Raw genomic sequence first — 22,150 nt, 5'->3', positions numbered from 1 at the left:
TAGGATTATAGGCATGAGCCACCGCGCCCGGCCTTCACAGATATTAAGGCCCAGCAATGCTTTGAATATTTTAAATCTCTATAAAAGTTAGCTATTTTATTTATAAAAAAGAGTTATCAGCTGGGTATGAGGGCTCATGCCTGTAATCCCAACACTTTGGGAGGCTGAGGCGAGAAGATAGGTTAAGCCTAGGAGTTTGAGACCAGCCGGGGCAACATAGAAAGACCCTGTCTCGACAAAGAATAATAATAAAAAAAAATAGTTAGGCATAGTGACATGAAGATAGCTTGAGCCCAGGAGTTCAAAACCAGCCTGAGCAACATGCAAGACCCTGCCTCCACAAAAAATAAAAATAAAAATTAGCTAGGCATAGTGACACATACCTGTAGTCCCAGCTACTGGGAAGGCTAAGGCAGGAAGATCACTTGAGCCCAAGAATTTGAGGTTGCAGTGAGCTATGATGACAGTACCACTGCACTGTAGCCTGGGCAACAGAAGAGACCTTGTCGGGAAAGGGAAAGAAGAAGGAAAGAAGGAAAGGGAGAGGGAGGAAAGAAAAAGAAAGAAAAGGAGTTACCTCTGAGACTTCCTGAATTTAAAGCTCTGTGACTGTCACGTGGTCTCTTTAAGCTTCAGTTTTCCATGGCTGAAAAATAAGAACAGTTACAGCATTGCTGTGAGCATGAAATGAGACAATCTATGCAAATTGCTTAGCACAATCCCTCACACGTAATAAGCCATCAGTGCACCTGACCAATTCCTGTTTTATTTATTTATGTATTTTTTTTTTTTTTTTAGACAGAGTCTTGCTTTGTTGCCCAGGCTAGAGTGAGTGTTGTGGCGTCATCCTAGCTCACAGTGACCTCAAACTCCTGGGCTTAAGCAATCCTTCTCCCTCAGCCTCCTGAGAGTAGCTGGGTCTACAGACATGCACCACCATGCCCGGCTAATTTTTTCTATATATATTAGTTGGCCAATTAATTTCTTTCTATTTATAGTAGAGACGGGTCTCGCTCTTGCTCAGGCTGGTTTCGAACTCCTGACCTTGAGCAATCCGCCCACCTCGGCCTCCCAGAGTGCTAGGATTACAGGCGTGAGCCACCATGCGTTGCCTATTTATGTATTTTTTATTTCAGCATATTATGGGGGTACAAATGTTTAGGTTATGTGTGTTGCCTTTCCCCTCCCTCCCCTGCAGTCAGAGCTTCAAGCATATCCGTGCCCCAGATGGTGCGCATTGTACTTATTATGTATGTATATTCCCATCCCTTCCTCTCCCCTCCCATCTGCACGACACCCGATAATTGTTATTGCTATATGTCCACTTAGGTGTTGATCAGTGAAACCAATTTGCTGGTGACTACATGTGGTGCTTGTTTTTCCATTCTTGGGATACTTCACTTAGTAGAATGGGTTCCAGCTCTATCCAGGAAAACATAAGAGGTGCTTTATCACCATTGTTTCTTAAAGCTGAATAGTACTCCATGGTCTACACAGACCACATTTTATTAATCCACTCATGTATTGATGGGCACTTGGGTTGTTTCCACACCCTTGCAATTGTGAATTGTGCTGCTATAAACATTCTAATGCAGATGTCTTTTTTATAGAATGTCTTTTGTTCTTTTGGGTAGATAACCAGTAATGGGATTGCTGGATCAAATGGTAGATCTATTTGTATCTCTTTGAGGAATCTCCATATTGCTTTCCCCTGGGGTAGCACTAGTTTGCAGTCCCACCAGCAGTGTAGGAGTGTTCCTATCTCTTCACATCCACGCCAACATTTATTGTTCTGGGACTTTTTGATAAAGGCCATTCTCACTGGAGATAAGTGATATCTCATTGTGGTTTTGATTTACATTTCCCTGATGATTAGAGATGTTGAGCATTTTTCCATATGTTTGTTAGCCATTATCCTGTCTTCTTTTGTAAAGTTTCTGTTCTTGTCCTTTGCCCACTTTTTGATAGGGTTGTTTGATTTTTTTCTCAATCAGGAATGAAAAAGGAGAAATCACAACTGATACCACAGAAATACAAAATATCATCTATGAATACTATAAATATGTCCATACACATAAACTTAAATGGGTGGAGGAAATGGACAAATTCTTAGAAACAAACAGCCTTTCTAGGCTCAATCAGGAAAAAATAGAAATCCTGAACAGACCAATATTAAGCACCAAAATTCAAGCAACAATAAAAAACCTTCCTATAAAAAAAGAGTCCTGGACCAGATGGTTTCACACATGAATTTTTACCAGCCCTACAAAGAACTGGTGCCTGTCCTTCAGAAATTATTCCACAACATCAAGGAGGAAGGAATCCTCCCCAACACGTTTTACGAAGCCAACATCACCCTGGTACCAAGACCAGGAAAGGACTCAACAACAACAAAAAAGATTGCAGACCAATATCCCTTATGAATATAGATGAAAAAATTCTCAATAAAATCCCAGCAAACCGTATCCAGGTGCTTATAAAAAAAATAATCCATCACGACCAAGTGGGCTTAATCCCAGAAATGCAGGGATGGTTCAACATACATAAATCTACAAATGTAACTCACCACATAAATAGAAGCAAAAAAAAAAAAAAAAAGACCCTATGATCCGGCCAGGTGCAGTGGCTCACATCTGTAATCCTAGCACTCTGGGAGGCCGAGGCAGGCAGATCGCTCTAGGTCAGGAGTTCGAAACCAGCCTGAGCAAGAATGAAACCCCATCTCTACTAAAAATAGAAAGAAATTAATTGACCAACTAAAAATATATAGAAAAAATTAGCCAGGCATGGTGGCTCATGCCTATAGTCTCAGCTACTCAGGAGATTGATGCAGAAGGATTGCTAAAGCCCAGGAGTTTGAGGTTGCTGTGAACTAGGCTGATGCCACGGCACAGTAGCCTGAGCAACTAAGTGAGACTCTGTCTCAAAAAAAAAAAAAAAAAGACCCTATGATCCTCTCAATAGACACAGAAAAAGCATTTGACAAAATTCAACACCCTTTATAATAAGAATGCTTAACAAAATAGGCATAGACGGGGCTTACCTAAAAATGATGCAAGTCATATATAACAAACCCACAGCTAACATCATACTGGATGGGGAAAAATTGAAAGCATTCCCACTTAGAACTGGAACCAGACAAGGTTGCACACTATCTCCACTTCTATTCAGCATAGTGCTGGAAGTACTTGCTAGAGCAATTGGACAAGAGAGGGGAATTAAGGGCATCCAAATAGGGGCAGAAGAGATCAAACTCTCACTCTTTGCTGATGATATATTATATCTCAAAAACCCCAAGGATTCAACCAAGAGACTCCTTGAATTGATAAATGAATTTAGTAAAGTCTCAGGATACAAAATCAATACACACAAATCAGAAGCATTCATATATGCCAACAGTCAAACTGAGAACCAAATCAAGGACTCAATACCCTTCCCAATAGCAACAAAGAAAATAAAGTACCTAGGAATATATTTAACTAAGGAGGTAAAATACCTCTACAGGGAGAACTGTGAAACACTGAGGAAGGAAATAGCACAGAACATAAACAAGTGGAAAACCATACCATGCTCGTGGGTTGGCAGAATCAACATTGTTAAAATCTCTATACTACCCAAAGTGATCTACAGATTCCATGCAATCCTCATTAAAATACCAACATCATTTTCCACAGATATAGAAGAAATAATTTTATGCTACATATGGAAAGAGAGAAAACTCCACATAGCAAAAGCAATCCTAGGCAATAAGAAAAAATGGGAGGCATCAATTTACCAGACTCAAACTATACTACAAGGCTATAGTAACTAAAACAGCCTGGTATTGGCACAGGAACAGGGACATTGACTGGTGGAACAGAACTGAGAAGCCAGATATAAAACCATCCTCATATCTAATCTTTGACAAAGCAGACAAAAACATACACCGGGGAAAAGAATCCTTATTAAATAAATGGTGCTGGGAAAACTGGATAGCCACATGTAGAAGACTGAAACAGGATCCACACCCCTTCACCTCTCACAAAAATCAATTCATGCTGGGTAACAAATTTAAACCTAAAGTGTGAAACTATTAGAATTCTAGAGGAAAATGTTGGAAATACTCTTCTAGGCATTGGTCTAGGCAAAGAATTTATGAAAAAGACCCCAAAGGCAATCACAGCAACAACAAAAATACATAAATGGGAACTGATCAAACCAAAAAGCTTCTGCATAGCCAAAGAAACTGTCACGAGAGCAAACAGACAACGTACAGAATGTGAGAAGATTTTCGCAAGCTGTACATCCCATAAAGGGCTGATAACTAGAATCTATTTAGAACTCAGGACAATCAGCAAAAAAAAAAAAAAAAATCAAACAACCCCATTAAAAAGTGGGCAAAGGCCATGAACATAATCTTTTCAAAAGAAGATAGACTAATGGCCAACAAACATATGAAAAAATGTTCAACATCTCTAATCATCAGGGAAATGCAAATCAAAACCACAATGTCCTATCACTTAACCCCAGTGAGAATGGCTTTTATCAAAAAGTCCCAAAACAAGAAATGTTGGTGTGGATGTGGAGAGATAGGAACACTCTTACACTGCCAGTGAGACTGCAAGCTAGTACAACCTCTATGGAAATTAATATGGAGATATCTCAAAGAACTCAAAGTTGAACTACCATTTGATCCAACAATTCCACTAACGAGTATTTACTAAAAGGAAACAAGACATTCTGTAAAAAAGACATCTGCACTCGGATGTTCACAGATGTACAATTCACAATTGCAAAGATGTGAAAACAACCCAAGTGTCCCATCAATACACGAGTGGATTAATAAAATGTGGTCTACCCCTTGTGCTATCCTGGATAGAGCTAGAGCCCATTTTTCTAAGTGAAGTATCACAAGAATGGAAAAACAAGCACTGCATGTACTCACTATTAAATTGGTACTAATTGATCAATAAATGGAAGTGACATTCACAGGGCATTGGGCAGGTGGGAGGGGGAGGTGAGAATGGGTAAATCTGCACCTAATGGGTACAGTGTGTGATGTCTGTGGGTTTGGGCCTGCTTGTAGCTCTGACTTGGGTGGTGCAAAGGCAATACATGTAACCAAAGGATTTGTACTCCGTAATATTCTGAAATAGAAAAAAGAAATACCCATTGAAAGCCTAGCACATTTCTCTGAACAGGTACAATGAGCCCTCAATAAATAATTACTGAATGAATACCTTCAATTTAAAAACAGGTTCCTTGTTTCTCAATTTGGCAGATGAAACATATTTTCTCATAGAAAAAGTGCTACACATGAAGGCTAGGTTCATAGGTCAGTCTTCAGAAGTTTATTTTATTTATTTATTTTTGTATAGACAAGAGTCTCACTATATTGCTCAGGCTGTTCTTGAACTTCTGGCCTCAAGCAAAAAGTTTATTTAGACAATTACGAAGCTGGACTATATATTAATAACACTATAACATTGTTTCTTATAGAAAAATGCATAGTGAATACCAATTAGGAAATCAAAATGCCAAGGAACATGTATCTTCTGACATTCCCCACTCTGGAAAATACTTCTCTGCCCTACGGAGGCAGTGGTAGTGGGTAAGAATACTTCTCTAAACTCAAGGACAGGCAGCAATAACAGGTAGAGCATGTGTCAGGTCTTTCATATATAACAGCTATAATTAAATCAGGTACTATTAATAGTATTCTGCTTCAGAAAGCAATAAAGCACCGAAAAATATTTACTGTATTTTATATAATCGTTTATACAAAAGTATTAATATCAAAATAGTTTTGAGTGAATGGACTCTAGTACACTATTAATAGGGGTATAAACTAAAACAAACCCTACAGGGTTTCCAAAAGACAATTTGGAAATATTTATCCAAAGCATCAAAATATACATACCCTTTAACCTGGAAATTCCACTTCTAAGAATATATCCAAAGTGGAAGAAAGTACAGACAACTGTAGTAAGATGTATGGCTAACGATGCTTATCACAACATTGTTTATATGACTGAAAAACTGGAACTAATTTAAATATCAACATGGAATTGGTCAAATAAATTGTCATGTTTCCATTAAAAACACATAGTTATGTACTTAATGACATTAAAACATCTCTGTGATGATTTAAGTGAAAAGAAAGACTACAAAGCTAAATATAGATGACAGTCCTATTTTTATAAAAATATTGTATTCATTTATACATGCACATGAGAATATATACATAAAAGAAAAATACTTTTGGAAGAATTTATACCAGAATTTTAACAGGGACTAATCCTTGGATGGTGGAATTAAGGGTGATTCTTACAATCTTCATTCATTTAGTCAGCAAAGTCCTATTATGTTTCACGTACTATTCTAGGTACTGTGTTTCCCCGAAAATAAGACCTACCCATAAAATAAGCCCTGGCAGGATTTCTAAGCATTTGCACAATAGAAGCCCTACCCCGAAAATAAGCCCTAGTGACAGGCGTGGCAACGCAGCACATCTGCACAATCCATGCATTTCATGGCCGAGCGGTAAAGAAGATGAACAGCCCTTCTCATCTGCCCCATCATGACAGCTACTGTCCCAGAGGTGACCAGAAAGGTGCAGGCAGCCCCACCAACAAGGTCAGCCCCCCCGTCAGGTCCCGGCCATCCTGTGCGTGGTGCAAGCTGAGGCTTTGAGGGGAAAATCACACATCCCCTGAAAATAAGCCCTAGGGTGTCTTCTTGAGGAAAAATAAATATAAGACCCCGTCTTATTTTCGGGGAAACACGGTACTAATGATACAGCAGTGAAGGGGACAGTCACAGTCCCTTCTCTTATGGAGCTTACATTCTCATCAGGGAGATGGACAATAAACAAAGAAAGAAATCATAAAATCAAGTAGTGATAAATGTTATAAGAAAAATATATAAATCCTGGAAAGGAAAGACATCTAAATATTGACTGGATTTTGTTTTCACATTGACCATTTATCAATGTCCTAGTCAAACAATAAAGTATTTTCATTTTGAAAGAAGTAAATATATATCAAGAATGCTTTCAGGCTGGGCCTGGTAGCTCATGTCTGTAATCCCAGCACTTCGGGAGGCCAAGGCAGGGGATCACTTGAGCTTAGGAGTTTGAGACCAGCTTGGGCAACATAGCAAGACCCCAGCTCTACAAACAATTTAAAAATTAGCCACATGTGATGGCATGTGGCTCTAGTCCTAACTACTCACTCAGGAGGCAGAGACAGGATAATCACTTGAGCTCAGAAGTTTGAGGTTACAGTGAGCAATCATTATGCCACTGCACTCCAGCCTGGGCAACAGAGCGAGAGACCCTGTCTCTATTTTTTTTTTTTTTTGAGACAGAGTCTCACTCTGTTGCCCAGGCTAGAGTGCCCGGGCGTCAGCCTAGCTCACAGCAACCTCAAACTCCTGGGCTCAAGCAATCCTCCTGCCTCAGCCTACCCGGGAGCTGGGACTAGAGGCATGCATCACCAATGTCCGGCTATTTTTTTTCTACATATTTTTAGTTGTCCAGCTAATTTCTTTTTATTTTTAGTGGAGACAGGGGTCTCACTCTTGCTCAGGCTGGTCTCGAACTCCTGACCTCCAGTGATCCACCCACCTCGGCCTTCCAGAGTGCTAGGATTACAAGAGTGAGCAACCACGCCCAGCCCCTGTCTCTATTTTTTTAAAAAAAGTCTTTTTACTTTCTGCAAATGCATACAATGAGCCAAGGCTTTCCTTAGTTCTCTGAGACCATAAAGTTTCAAAACAAAACAGTCTGGAGATAAAGGCAAAAAGGGACCTTGAGTTGAAACATAGAAATATTTTAGGAACAGCATATTCCAGAAGCCCAAAGGAATAAGTTTCTAACTGCAGCGTCTATTGATAAGTGACATAATGAAAACATTTATATATATTTGAAAACCGTCAGAAGGACAAGGACGTAGGTAGTGATGACAGCTTTTTGCTAAACTATTTTCACTCTGGATTAGTCTTCCTCTTAACTAACAAACCGAATTCAGAAAACCGTGCGTGGAGCAGAGTTACAGGTATAGCTAATGACTCCAAAGGGCAAGTTACTTCCACAGAGATTAAGTATATAACCTTGGTTTCATCAGCACTATTTAATCAGCCAAACCAATAACGTAACAGGTAGATTTATACCACCAACCCCATACACACTAGCATTTGACTCAGGTTGGCAGAAATTATATTATGCGACATATGTGGTGTACACTGGTGACCCATCTTGCTGATTGTGCAAAGGTATCTTTCATCTTAGGAAACAATATAATCAATCTTGCCAATACTGTTTTTTGTAAAAAGCAGTTAACAGGCTGGGAGAAAATCTATTTTGTCATAATTCTTATAGTTGAAATATTTGTATATTATGATTACAAGATAACTTAGTATACTTACCTATTTCTCAAAATACTGTGACTTTTCACAACTTTTCATAGCCTTTTGATGAAGGCTGCACATCCAAGTACACAAACTCAAATAAGTAAGACATAGGCTGAACTTACTAACATCTTCCAGCTAAAAACTAATTCTGTCTAATGTTTTATCATTGACAACACCTCCCTTTGAAAGTGGTATAGATATGGATGTAGGAAATTAAATTTGGAAAAATCAGCACAGAAAAAGGTAAACAGATCAAACTAGGGAAAGTATTATATTAATATATATTTTCTCTTTTTATCCCAAGATCCAAAGAACAATTTTCAGCATGAGGAAGCAAACACTCTAAAAATGTAGTCCAGGTCTACATCCCCACCCACACCCAACCCATCAATTTCTTCAAAGTCCTGTTTTAAAGACTTTGGCTGGCCGGGCGTGGTGGCTCACGCCTGTAATCCTAGCTCTCTGGGAGGCTGAGGCGGGCGGATTGCTGGAGGTCAGGAGTTCGAAACCAGCCTGAACAAGAGCGAGACCCCGTCTCTACTATAAAAATAGAAAGAAATTAATTGGCCAACTAATATATATATATATATATATAAAATTAGCTGGGCATGGTGGCGCATGCCTGTAGTCCCAGCTACTCGGGAGGCTGAGGCAGAAGGATTGCTTGAGCCAGGAGATTGAGGTTGCTGTGAGCTAGGCTGATGCCATGGCACTCACTCTAGCCTAGGCAACAAAGCGAGACTCTGTATCAAAAAAAAAAAAAAAAAAAAAAGACTTTGGCTAATAAAGGTGGAATCTGATAACATTCTTTCCCACTCAAAGTTGAATCACTACCAGGATAGATAAGGATAAAAAATTATGTACTAGAAATACGTGGGAGATCTTTCAGCAAAGGAATTTTTAAGAAAGGAAATAGCAATTCAAAATTGTCAAGAACTGCTTAGCCAGGTATTTTTATACAGATGAATGAAAGAATTCAGAGCAGGCCTACATCATTTCATACTCTTTAGAGTTCTCAATTTGCAAGCTGCATGTGATTTGTTATCATAAACAAGCAGAATCCCAAATACAGTTGGCTATCTCAAATCTACTAAGACCTTAAACCTTAAAGAGATAATTTAACTGTGTCTTTTTTTCTTTAAATCTACTTTATTGCTGGGAATAAAAAAATTGTGTGATAATTCAAATGTACTCTTATTGAACAAAAATCAAGACAAACAGCTATTGACAACAATATTTACTATTTTTAGAATTTAAAGTATAAATTCATAATTTACAGGAAGTTTTCTTTTCCAGAATCCATTCCTCAGGTCTGTGGCTCTGTGCTTCTTAGCAAGAAAGCACTAAGATGAACCTTGTCATCTCATAAAACTAAGGCTATAAAAAGAGGCTTAGTTAGAAAGCATTAAGATGAACTTTGTCATCTTACAAAAACTATATTTAAAAATATAAAAATAGGCTGAAATCTTTAGAAACCTGGTTCTGATGGAATAATAATAATAAAAAAAGTGTTTTATCTAAAAGAGAGCATCATAATTTAATCAATCTTCTATTGTTAGGTGGACTGGGTCTTGAAGATTAAGTAGGAATTCTCTAGAAGAATGGAAAGAAATTTCAGACAAAAAATCCATGAATAAGGTTACAGAGTTGTCAAACAGTATGGCACTTTTGGAGGAGTACTGTTGGTATGACTGGGGCATATGGTGTGAGTGGGAAAGACAAGGAAGTTAGAAAGGTAAGTAAGGTCAGATCACAAAGAATAAATTTGGAAGTGGCAAGACCAGAGTTAGGAAGACCAGTTAAAATGTTATTAACCAATGATGGAATATTATTCGGCCATATAAAGGAATGAAATTCTTACACATAGTATAATATGGATAAAACATTGAGACATTATGCTAAGTGAAATAAGACAGACACAAAATGGCAAATATTATATTATTCCATTTATAAAAGGTACCTAGAACAGGTAAATTCATAGAGACAGAAAGTAGATTATAGGTTACCAAAGGTTGGGAGAAGTGGGAATGAGAAGCTATTATTTAATAGGTACAGAGTTTTAGTTTGGAATGATGAAAAAGTTTTGGAAATGGATAGTGGTAAGGGTTGCACAACATTGTCAATGTACTCAATGCCACTAAATTGTACCATAAAATATGGTTAAAATGGTAAGTTTCATATTATATATATTTACCACAATTGTTTAAAAGGCTATTGCCCAGAAAGGAAATGATTAGGGACTTCATGAAAATAAAGAGGAGAGGACCAAATTGAGAAATTTTAAGAACTAGACAATAAACTTGGTGATTGACTGAATTGTGGAGAAAAAAAATAACTCTTGGGTCTCTGGGTAAAAAGGAGTGGCATTATTAGTTTTCTTTTATAGATAAGAAACAAAGGCTGAGGCTGGGCGCAGTGGCTCATGCCTGTAATCCTAGCACTCCGGGAGGCCGAAGCAAGTGGATCGCTCAAGGTCAGGAGTTCGAAACCAGCTTGAGGAAGAGTGAGACCCCGTCTCTACTAAAAAAATAGAAAGAAATTAATTGGCCAACTAAAAATATACAGAAAAAATTAGCCGGGCATGGTGGTGCATGCCTGTAGTCCCAGCTACTTGGGTGGCTGAGGCAGGAGGATTGCTTGAGCCCAGGAATTTGAGGTTGCTGTAAGCTAGGCTGACGCCACGGCACTCTAGCCTGGGCAACAGAGTAAAACTCTGTCTCAAAAAAAAAAAAAAAAAAGAAAGAAAAAAAGAAAAAGAAAGAAAGGCTGAAAAACACAAAGTGATTTGTCTAAGGTCACAGTTTGTTAATAGCAGAAGGAACTGAAATGCCAGACTCCTAACTCAAATTTGGTACTCTTTCCTACTACAATACAACACATCCAAAAAGAATATATTTGTATAGTACTCTATCATTTACAAAGTGCTGTTACATACATTCTTTCACTTGATACTCATAACAACCTAATGAGTTAGAGCAGGTATCATCATTTTACCAGGAGTACACTTAAATGGAATAAAAAAATTGATACAACTCCTTAAATCCTCAGACACAGACCTCAATTCTATCTTGTTGGATTAAAGGGTAGGCTTAAGGTAGGAAGTGAAGAGATTCAAATGATGATCTTGTTGGGAATATCATAGCTGTTGCATGTAGTAGGTATTGAAGGGAGAAAGGGGCTAGAAATAGAAGTGGTTTAAGTAGGCTTCAGGGCTGCCATAGTGTATAACTCCATGTCATTATTTTTACAAACTGGGACTGCTTTCTCCTGGATTTGTGTAACACAAAAGCCCTGGATGAAATAAAGTAGGAGTCTCAAACCTGCAGATCGGGATCTACTGGTAGATCTAGAAACCCCACCTCCTGGAACTCCATGCTGGTTTCCAGTAATGTCTTCTCCTCTCTGCTACATCCCCTTTCTGCCACATGTCCCACTTGAGATTCCCAGTGTGATGGGGGGAACAGCAGAGCCAGCAACTACTTCACAGGGACTATACTGTCAGTATCTGCCCTGATAGCAGGACTCTGAGATTAAAAGAAGATTCTCCTTATAATAAGGTGAGAGATCACCGTAACAAAAGATTGGGAGGAGACAAAGGTGGCCTTATGTGATCATTTCTACTTTTCTGGTGGAAAAAAAATTCTTAAAAGTGCCCAGATAATACTATCAAATCTTCTTAGAGCATGATTATACTTACATTAAATCCAAAGGTAACAAGAGAGAAAAATACAGGTCCTAACAGGCATTCATTTGGCAATTCACTCATGCCTTCAGCCAAGTTAAGAGAATATTAACACAGGTAACAAAAATACCTACTTCACAAGCTTCTGACCAAGTTGTGTTTAAATGCAACACAAAACTGGGACACAACTGGTCCAGCTAGATGCTTCAAATACAGAAGATAATCTAAAGTTGACCAGATGCTTCAAAATGTAGAACATAAACTGAAACAATCACTGGTAGTTTTCAGGGCCAAGTCAAATAACTGAAGTTAAGTTTCTCTTCCTCATATTTGGACAAGGAAAACACATCGCTGTTAGAGAAAGACAACTGGAAACAAAAGCTAGGCAAATGTATTCTGTTTTGCTTGAAGACATTTATGATGGCAGTCTACCAACCATCACAGAATGTATTTCTTTCTCTTTCTTTGCTTAACCTTCTATTTATCCTGACCTCTCTCCTTGGACTTCCCCCCAGCACTTCATGTGCACACTGTTTAACCTCTCTAGTATTACTTGGTGCTGCTAGAGTTACTGACTCCAGCCATTCAGTATAAATATTACTTTATTGATTATAGAGTTGCGTCACTGAGAAAACTTACTATAAAATTCTAAACTTGGGAAACAAATTAGAGTAGAGATGAGATCAAACCAAGGCAGTATAACTCCAAAGCTCATTCTCCTAACCCTCTCCAAAACAGTATATCCAAAGGACTTTACCACAGACTTAAACAGTTCTTCAAAGCACTCAAAAGACAGTCCACGTCTATCACTTTCAGTGTTCCTCTCCAACATAAAATATCCACTACAATCAGGCAAGTCTCCTAACTGATTGCCAGATAGTCCATCCACTTACTATTTCTATGACTTTGTTTAGACTGGTCCCCTCACCTAGAATGCTCTCTTTTACATATTTAAATCCTATCACCTCACTAGTCTGTAAAATCCACAAAAGCAGAAACTGTATCTATTGTATTCACTAGCATACCCCCAGTGAACATAGTAGCTACTCAATAAATCACTGCTGAGTAAGTAAATGAAGTCACACTTCCTCCATGAAAATATATGTCACATATTCCTACCCACTTTCTTTTTAAATGCAAAATACCCTGGAATCAGTTTCATAGTTTAGTAGTACGTAATTTATCTGTAATTGTTTGGTATTAGACTTTTTTATCTGGCTAGACATTGGAGCATGTATATGCCTTATGTTTTTTGTTTTCTCTTTTTTAATCAAGACTGATTTCCTTGAAACTTTATGTTTCTCTGCATATCTCACAGTAAACACTGAATATACAATAAGCACACAATAAACATTTACTAATTGAAGAGGTATGCTTTATAATAATTCAATTTACATACAACTTTGTAAGAATGCAGCTATTTTGCAGAGTAAGTTAGACATGCATAAGACCTTTTCCCTTGCTTACATTTTCTATTTCAGAACTCATTCAGTAGAAGTATGGTTCAACATTTGGCAATTAGGAAAATAATCTGGAAAATCTCCATGGCCCAGGGTCTGTGGCTCACTAATTACCCAAGCAGATTGTTATGAGTTTTCTTGATGGGGAAGTAGAATGAGTACATCATGGTGATTTGATTTGCTAGTTGTCATAATGAGTTTTGTGATGCCATGTTAGTACATGTACTGTAGACTACTGGGCCCTCCCAATCTGAGTTTTCCATTTTTTTTTCTTTTTCCTTTTATTTTTTTGAGACAGAGTCTTGCTCTATCACCCAGGCCAGAGTTCAGTGACATCAACATAGATCACTGCAATTTCAAACTCCTGGGCTCAAGTGATTTTCCTGCCTCAGCCTCCCAAGTAGCTGGGACTATAGGAGCATGCCACTGCACCTGGCTAATTTTGTTATTTTTAGTAGAGACAGGGTCTTGCCCTTGCTCAGGTTGGTTTTGAACTTCTGACCTCAAGCATCCTCCCGCCTTGGCCTCCCAGAATGCTAGGATTACAGGTATGAACTACCATGCCTGGCCAAAAGTTTTCCATTTTCTATGGTATAATTTGAAAATTAAACATTGCTTGCAAGTATTGATTGATTAGTATATTGCTCCTGTAGTCTACTAAATTTATAGTACAGCAGAACTATAATTTTCAATTTTGTTATACAGGTTACAAAAATTATTTTCACAGTAAATAATATATTAAAATAATAATAGTAATGAGTCTTTCTTGTATGTTTACTACCTGTCAGGAACTGTTCTTAGGCCTTTACATGTATTAACTCATTAACAACCCTATGAGGTAGATACTGTTATTGTCCAATTTTACAAATTTGAAGAAACTCAGGCACAGAAAGGCAAGAAATCTGCCCAGAGTCACACAAGTAGTAAGCAGAAGAGCTGAGAATCCAACCCAGGCAGTCTGGTGGACAGAGCCCCCACTCTTAATCCTATGTTATACTACCTGTCCAAAACAACACAGCATCACAATACAATGGTGAAGTTAAGATGCCTTGAAGTATCAAGAGAATAACATCCAACAGTCCAGAAAATGTAACCAGCAATGTTCCAATTTATGCTTATCAACTTTTACTGTAAGTTCTATTAGAACAGTTTTGTTTTGTTTTTTTTTTGAGACAAAGAGTCTCCCTCTGTTGCCTGGGTGAGTGCCGTCACGTCAGCCTAGCTCAGAGCAACCTCCAACTCTTGGGCTCAAGCAATCCTCCTGCCTCAGCCTCCGGAGTAGCTGGGACTACAGGCATGTGCCACCGCACCTAACTAGTTTTTTTTCTATTTTTAGTAGAGATGAGGTCTGGCTCTTGCTCAGGCTGGTCTCAAACACCTGACCTCAAGTGATCCTCATGCCTCCCCTCTGCCTCCCAGAGTGCTAGGGTTACAGGCATGAGCCTCTATTAGAACTATTAAAATTCTAAATATGTTATTTTAAATATCAAAGTCTGGCCAAGTTCCAAGACATTCTTACTCTAAAGATGAAAAAAAAAAAAAAAAACATGGGCCATCTTCCTACAAGACTCTTGAGAATACAAATAAGACTAACACCATTTTAAACATTAGGTATTTTAGCATATCTTCAAATAATGTAATTAGCTAAAAACAAAACCATGGGTCCTTACTTTTGAGATTAGTTTGAAATTACCATGGAAATTATGAGCTACTGATATCTTAATTTTTAAATCATCAAATCAATTTGCTCATTCATACATTCAAAGAAGATAAATGAATGTTTCTCCTTTCAGGACTAACAAGGAACTTAATTCCAATAGACCTAACTTTGTTCCAATATCTATGCATTTTTAAAAATAGAGTTCTTTTATGTTAGGTAAAAGCATAGGTTCTGAAGCCAAGAATGGTTGGCCTTAGATCCCAGTTTAGCCCCTTGCTGTGTCTGGGGATAAATTTGGCCCTATGAAAGAGTATGTCTACTCTTACGAAAATGCAAATAGACAAGGTACCAGATTTATTCTTCACACCAGGTAGAGGAATAGTTCTGGTCACTTTTCACGTATGTGCATCAAAAAAAGGTAATAAAAGATTCAGGATCCCACAACTTACCACTTGCCCTTGTGGGTTATTTTTGTAATAAACATAGTAGACAAACTCTTAGGCAATTCTAATCATACTCTGGCACTCAAGGTCAAATAATATATTGTACTAAACAAATAATTCTTTTCCCCATCATCACTCAAGGAATTTAAAGCTTTAAAAATATCTTAAGACTATAAAGGCTTTTATGACCAAAATTAATCTGGGTAGAAACAGATGTGTAAGGTAAACACTTTGCTTTAGATGAAAAATATTTGAAGGTATATGACACCAATCTGATTGCTAATACATAAAATGCACTTACTGTTGTGATTAGAAATTAGTACCAAGATATTGTGGCTATAAATCAGAACTAAAAAGTAATATTTAGAATTAACAGTGAAACAGGAGAAAGCATTTCTTGGTCGAAATGAAACTCACTGTATGCAAATGATTTAATATTATTGCTTTAATAATATAATTAATGTATTTTTTAATAATAAGTACCATATACTTGATATTATAAATACATTAATATTGTTAAATTAATGATAATTTATAGATAATAAGAATTCTTAGCCGGGCGCGGTGGCTCACGCCTGTAATCCTAGCTCTCTGGGAGGCTGAAGCGGGCGGATTGCTCGAGGTCAGGAGTTCGAAACCAGCCTGAGCAAGAGCGAGACCCCGTCTCTACTATAAATAGAAATTAATTGGCCAACTAATATATATACAAAAAATTAGCTGGGCATGGTGGCGAATGCCTGTAGTCTCAGCTACTTGGGAGGCTGAGGCAGGAGGATTGCTTGAGCCAGGAGTTTGAGGTTGCTGTGAGCTAGGCTGACGCCATGGCACTCACTCTAGCCTGGGCAACAAAGCGAGACTCTGTCTCAAATAAAAAAATAAAAAATAAATAAAAAATAAAAAAAAAAAGAATTCTTAGAGCAAAGAATTTTGTCATCATCAAAAAAGTTAGATATCTCCTTTTACTCCTACCACAACAACTAAGCTCTCTGTAAGCTTTTGTTAGTTCAAGGATCACGCTTAAGTATCCTCATGACACTAGGGGTCAGCTCCAAATTTATCCTAAGTAGTCCTGAGAATTTCTTTAGAGAGCTCTCCACTTTGGAGGTCTTTTTCTCTGTTCTTATATCTCTGTTGACAGTTTTTCAGGTCTTAACAGAAGCCCTCTTAGTATTTTCTTCTCTTAAGTAGCAGGTAGCCTGCTTTGGGTGAACACTCAAGAGCAGAAACCATTTTCTTCACAATTCCAAAAAGTTTACAGTACTCTGCAAATTCTCAGGTGAGAGAGTAGGAGAAGGAAGTAGTTTATTTATTTTTTCCTTCCTGCTTTGGTTGGGACATCAATTGCACACGCAGGATCAGTAGCAATTACAATGGTGTACAACAAAACACATTACTTTCTTACAAACAAAATTAACTAAGGTAAATGGCCAGGCTAAAACAACATCCCTAAGATGTGAAATAACCCATTTATTTTAATTAGTAAATTGTTAAAATGCACTCCTGATTATAGGTCTGAAAAACTGGACTTCTACACTAGAGATTTATAATAAAAATAAGTAAAACAATTTTTTAATCCTTGAGACATAGCAGTATAATTCTAAATATGGACAGAAAACATGGTATAAAGTACACATAATTGGCTCAAAATAAGGATATCTGTGAAAACTGATGTGATCTACCAATATCCCATATTTTTGAGCTCATAAAAATGAGGGAATCATTTCAATTTGCAAACGGTGTTGGAAAAACTTTTTGAAACCAAAAACATCATACACTTACACTTCAATGAAACACATTTTAATCTTGCTACTTTTCCAGTCATACTATCTCAGCAAGTTAAGTAAGCAAGTTATATCACATTAAATCAACCTGAAGACTGAGATTCAGAAGTGAAAAACATGATTGCTGGAATCGGAGATTGAAAAACATGATTGCTGGAATGGTAGATTGAACTGAAATACTCTAACCATTGCCTTTCACCTATCTGCCTGCTACCCCCATCCCATTTTGACCTATGTACTAAGAAATATCACTGTTTAAAAACAAAACATCATGTAAGACAAAAGCCTGAGTATAAAAAATTTTTAAAGAAATTAAAATTAAAAAATTAAAAATAAAATAAAAACAAAACACTGTAAAACATGGACAGCCCTTTAACAAAGAGGAGTAGAGGGAATTTGAGATGAAACTCCCAAATAATATTCTCATCTATGCCAGTTCCTGTATCAGCTCAAATAAATCTCTCCTCATAATTTACTTCCCCAACTGGCAAATGAAGATTATTTTCACTCATCAGGATGTCAAAAGTCTTGATTAATAAAGTCTGCCAAGCACTTTTAAATACAGACAAAAGCAGTTGTGATAAGAATTTCTTTTTTTTTTTAAAAAAGGACATATTATGTTTAGAGCTATCACAGAAGTAAAGGCTATATTGTGTTAGCTGGGGTTATTTTTTGTGTGCTCTCTCTTATTTTTTAAACAAATGTTACTGCTTCCTTATACATTTTTCAAAGAAAAACAACCTTTTGCTTTATAGAACAGAGATGTTAACCTATCCTTTGGAGGGATTAGTGTTTAACCCCATCTAGAGGTCAGACAGGAATCAAGATATTTCTAAGGTTATGATTTAAAACAAATAGTTTCTCTCAGGTTAAGATCAGCAGAGAGATATCAATTTGCAGCAGAAAAGGAAAATAAGAGATTCCTTGAGGAAAACCTGGAACACCTTCTGGCTTTAGACAATGTTGTTATTCATTCCCAACAATTTTTTTTTTAATTCCCAATTACATTTAAGGCACAACACTCAATCAGAATCAAAGTATAGCAAGTCTTTATTTTCTCCTTTAGATTTGAGTTTCCATCAGAATTAAACCACATGTATTAACATTGTATGTCATTTCTATGTATTTTTTCCTATATATAGGCTTTCTTATTGGCCAAAATGTAGTTAAATATGGTTGTGAGCTGACCAATTCTTTATTCTATATTTTTTTTCTTTTAATCAGTGACAATTCTGGTGTCCTCAAACTACGGCCACATGCAGGTGTTTTTCCCCGTTTGTTTTTTTAATTCAAAATAAGATATGTGCAGTGTGCATAGGAATTTGTTCATAGTTTCTTTTAAACTATAGTCCAGTCCACCAACGGTCTGAGGGACAGTGAACTGGCCCCCTGTTTAAAACGTTTGAGGACCCCTGAGTGACATCTTATAAGATGTGGCTGTGTTAGTAACAGGGATATTGCCATACAGTGTGTTATTTAGATGTCCTGCATCTTTCCAGTCACTCCTCCCCCACCCGCAGCCTTTGCTCACATTATTTTTTCCACTTTTCAAGGCCCAGTTCACATACTCCCTTTCCTGCACTCTCATAACACTTCCTGTTCCTAATACATAATGTTACTGAGATTTAAAAAAAATGTTTAGGTGATCGTGTATCTGTCTTTCCTATTACATTGAGACACTCAACTACAAAAAAAAAAAAAACCCTCTCATGTCATGACTGTATACACAAGAAAATTTGAAATATAAAAAGTAAAACCTCAGCTCAAAATAACCTTTAAAAAGGATGCAATAAGCAACCTAGCTATTCAATCAGTGGGGCTGCTAGAAGCCACTGTCTTCATAGCTAAACTCAAGTGAATGAATCGTCTGTAAACTCTTTTGAGGCCAAAAACTTTTATTTCTCGTGCATCCTCCCTCCCCACTGCCACACCTCAGTATCACCAATTCAACGTTCTGCACACATTAAGTCTCAATACAAAGCCCTACTACTCTAGATGAAGAGGCTGTGATTAAAAGAAAGATCAGATCCTGGAAAAATATTTGACTTGAGAAACGATAAAAGAGCATTGTCTGTGCTTAAGGTAACCTCAACGTCTACAACAAAAAGTATCAAAGATAAGAAGCACAGGGTGGGACAAGGATGGAGGTAACTTTACTGGAAAGGGGGCACAATGAACCAAATGAAGTGGAAACAAGAGTGCTCTCTCAGTTTACCTCATGCTCTCAGAGTGAGACAAGAAGCCAAATATCTATTTTTTTAATTATTATTTCATCAGTTATAGTGATCTTAGTAGTAACCTTAGTTTCCAAAGTATAAAGAGGTGGCATTAAGCAAAGACCCCAATCCATGTGACTTCCAACACTGGTAACCGACCTTCTTGTACCCTCAATTCATTAGCTAACATAGGCCATGAATGATCAGGACACTCTCCCCAGGAGAGTACAAGAAAGTGACACGGGTCAGGACCTAACCTCCCCTCCTCTATCCCCTGTTAGGGGAGGTAAAACATAAATATGGAAAATACCTGAGCTGTGAAGTGAGAGTTTGTAGATAGCTCCAGATTAACATGACCTTCTCACCACATTTCCTAGTAGCAATTGACAGCACTGAACACCCCCCTGCAGTAAAAGGGACGACGGGAAGCCAAGTGTAAGACTTACCTGATTTTTCTGTCCTATGGTTAAACCTCTGGAGCTACGCAGACCGTGGCAGCAATAAATCCACGCATGCAGGCTCCAAGCTCACACAGTCGGAGAACTCACAGTGGCAGTGGCAGCGGCGGCGGCGGCGGCGGCGGCAGCGGCAACTCCTCCCTCTGCTTCTCTTTTTCCTCCCCCTGCCGCCAAGGCCGGCCGCCTTTCCCCCTCCCTCCCTCCTCCACTACCCCCACTTCCGGGTGATGCCCCGGCCGGAAACAGGGCCGCCACGGGAAAGAGAGCGACGCGTCACGTGAAAGGGAATGCGGTGTCTAGAGTTAAGCGTCTCCCGCCCCCTGCTGCCCCCGGGCCGACAAGCAGCCTGGGGCGGATCTTCTTTTGGGTGTCAGTCCCCTCTCTCTGCATGCCCAAAACAAAACCAAAAGATCCCTACCAAAACAGTGCTGTAGTTTCCTAACCTCAGGCCAAGATGTAACTCATCTTCTACATAATTCGCTTTTGCCCGGCGTGAAATTAGCGTGCATCTGTTGTACTGTGTTAATTCGCTCCTGGGAGACTGTGTAGATAGCCTAATTCCAGATGTAAATGCCCGAACTGTGAACTTTCCCTCATCCCTCCATTGAAAAATAGCATCAAGAGAAAAATGCGTGTACATTAATAATCTTTATGTGTATTTTGGGGGGACGGAGGGGCTGAGATGCCGACTCTCTACCTTCATATCGCCATTCCAAACTCTGAACCACTTCTCCATTTATTCATTCACTCATTCATCATTTTAAACACTCCGGTAGACTTTCTATCACCATGAGTTGATATAGAAATGAGATGCATAAAATGTAATAATACAATGCAATAAATAAGTGGTACGGAAAACATCTGAGAAAAGTGTATTCTTTTATTGTTTTCCAATTTAACATTAAAAAGTAGCAAAATTCTAGGATTTTTAAAACTATGAACATTAATGGTAAAAGAAAGGCTCCATCTCATTTATTTCAAAGGAAGATGTAGCCTTTTCATATTTCTTTTCATGAAATTATTTGTCATAAGATGTAGGGGAAAACTAATCACAGGACTCTTTGTATTTCAACTGGAACTATTTGAATCCAGTTCCCATAAAAGTATAAGTCTAATGTTGCAGAACTCAAAATAGCACACAAAGTACAAATATTAAATATTTGTAAAAGACTTAGAAAACTGTATGACACACAGTAGGCATATTTAAGTGTTAAATAATTTCCATCCTACCTGTTGTCAAACTCCTATGAAGCCTTGACAGGCAACATTTAAAATTGCCTACAGATCTAAATTTTAGGTCTAGGATTATTTCAGAAAGAATTATTCTCTTTCCCCCAATACGTCCATCCACATAAATATTAGTCTCAGGAATCCTTATCTTCCCAGACTTTAAGCTGTAATTGCCAATGTGCACATCCTTAACTATTAAGATATAAATTCGGCCGGGCGCTGTGGCTCACGCCTGTAATCCTAGCTCTTGGGAGGCCGAGGCGGGCGGATTGCTCAAGGTCAGGAGTTCAAAACCAGCCTGAGCAAGAGCGAGACCCCGTCTCTACTGTAAATAGAAAGAAATTAATTGGCCAACTGATATATATATATAAAAAAAAAACAAATAAGCCGGGCATGGTGGCGCATGCCTGTAGTCCCAGCTACTCGGGAGGCTGAGGCAGGAGGATCGCTTGAGCCCAGGAGTTTGAGGTTGCTGTGAGCTAGGCTGACGCCACGGCACTCACTCTAGCCTGGACAACAAAGTGAGACTCTGTCTCAAAAAAAAAAAAAAAAAAAAAAAAGATATAAATTCATCCTCAAATTAAAAACATTAAAAATCACAGCATATGAAAATCAGTTTTTAAGTGGGCTTCCATGTATTTGGCAAGTTGGTTTGTAACTACAATATTAGCACTTTAAACTTCTAAAGGGGGGAGAGGGACAAGGGAAATATATGTAACCTGAACATTTGTACCCCCACAATATGCTGGAAACAATTTTTTAAAAAAAGCTTCTAAAGAAATTCACTAAAAGGCAGCAACCAGAAATATAGCTTCATCAGAACAGACTG

The 22,150-nt window shown here is 38.0% G+C and overlaps 1 protein-coding gene across 2 annotated transcripts in view; it reads right to left on the bottom strand.

Moving 5' to 3' along the window:
* The window catches only part of ATP7A (ATPase copper transporting alpha), a 138,574-nt gene extending 118,306 nt beyond the window's left edge, over positions 1-20,268 (bottom strand). For both annotated transcript variants that reach the window (XM_075999565.1, XM_012755345.3), the window contains exons 1-2: positions 20,080-20,268; positions 578-646 (exon numbers count right to left, since the gene is read on the bottom strand). The gene's annotated coding sequence lies outside the window, so the exon portion shown is untranslated. The remainder of the gene's footprint in view (positions 1-577; positions 647-20,079) is intronic.
* Positions 20,269-22,150: the final 1,882 nt, after the last annotated feature.

The sequence above is a fragment of the Microcebus murinus genome, chromosome X (genome assembly GCF_040939455.1).
Source record: "Microcebus murinus isolate Inina chromosome X, M.murinus_Inina_mat1.0, whole genome shotgun sequence".
Taxonomy (NCBI): domain Eukaryota; kingdom Metazoa; phylum Chordata; class Mammalia; order Primates; family Cheirogaleidae; genus Microcebus; species Microcebus murinus.
This window is presented reverse-complemented; position numbering and strand designations above follow the sequence as displayed.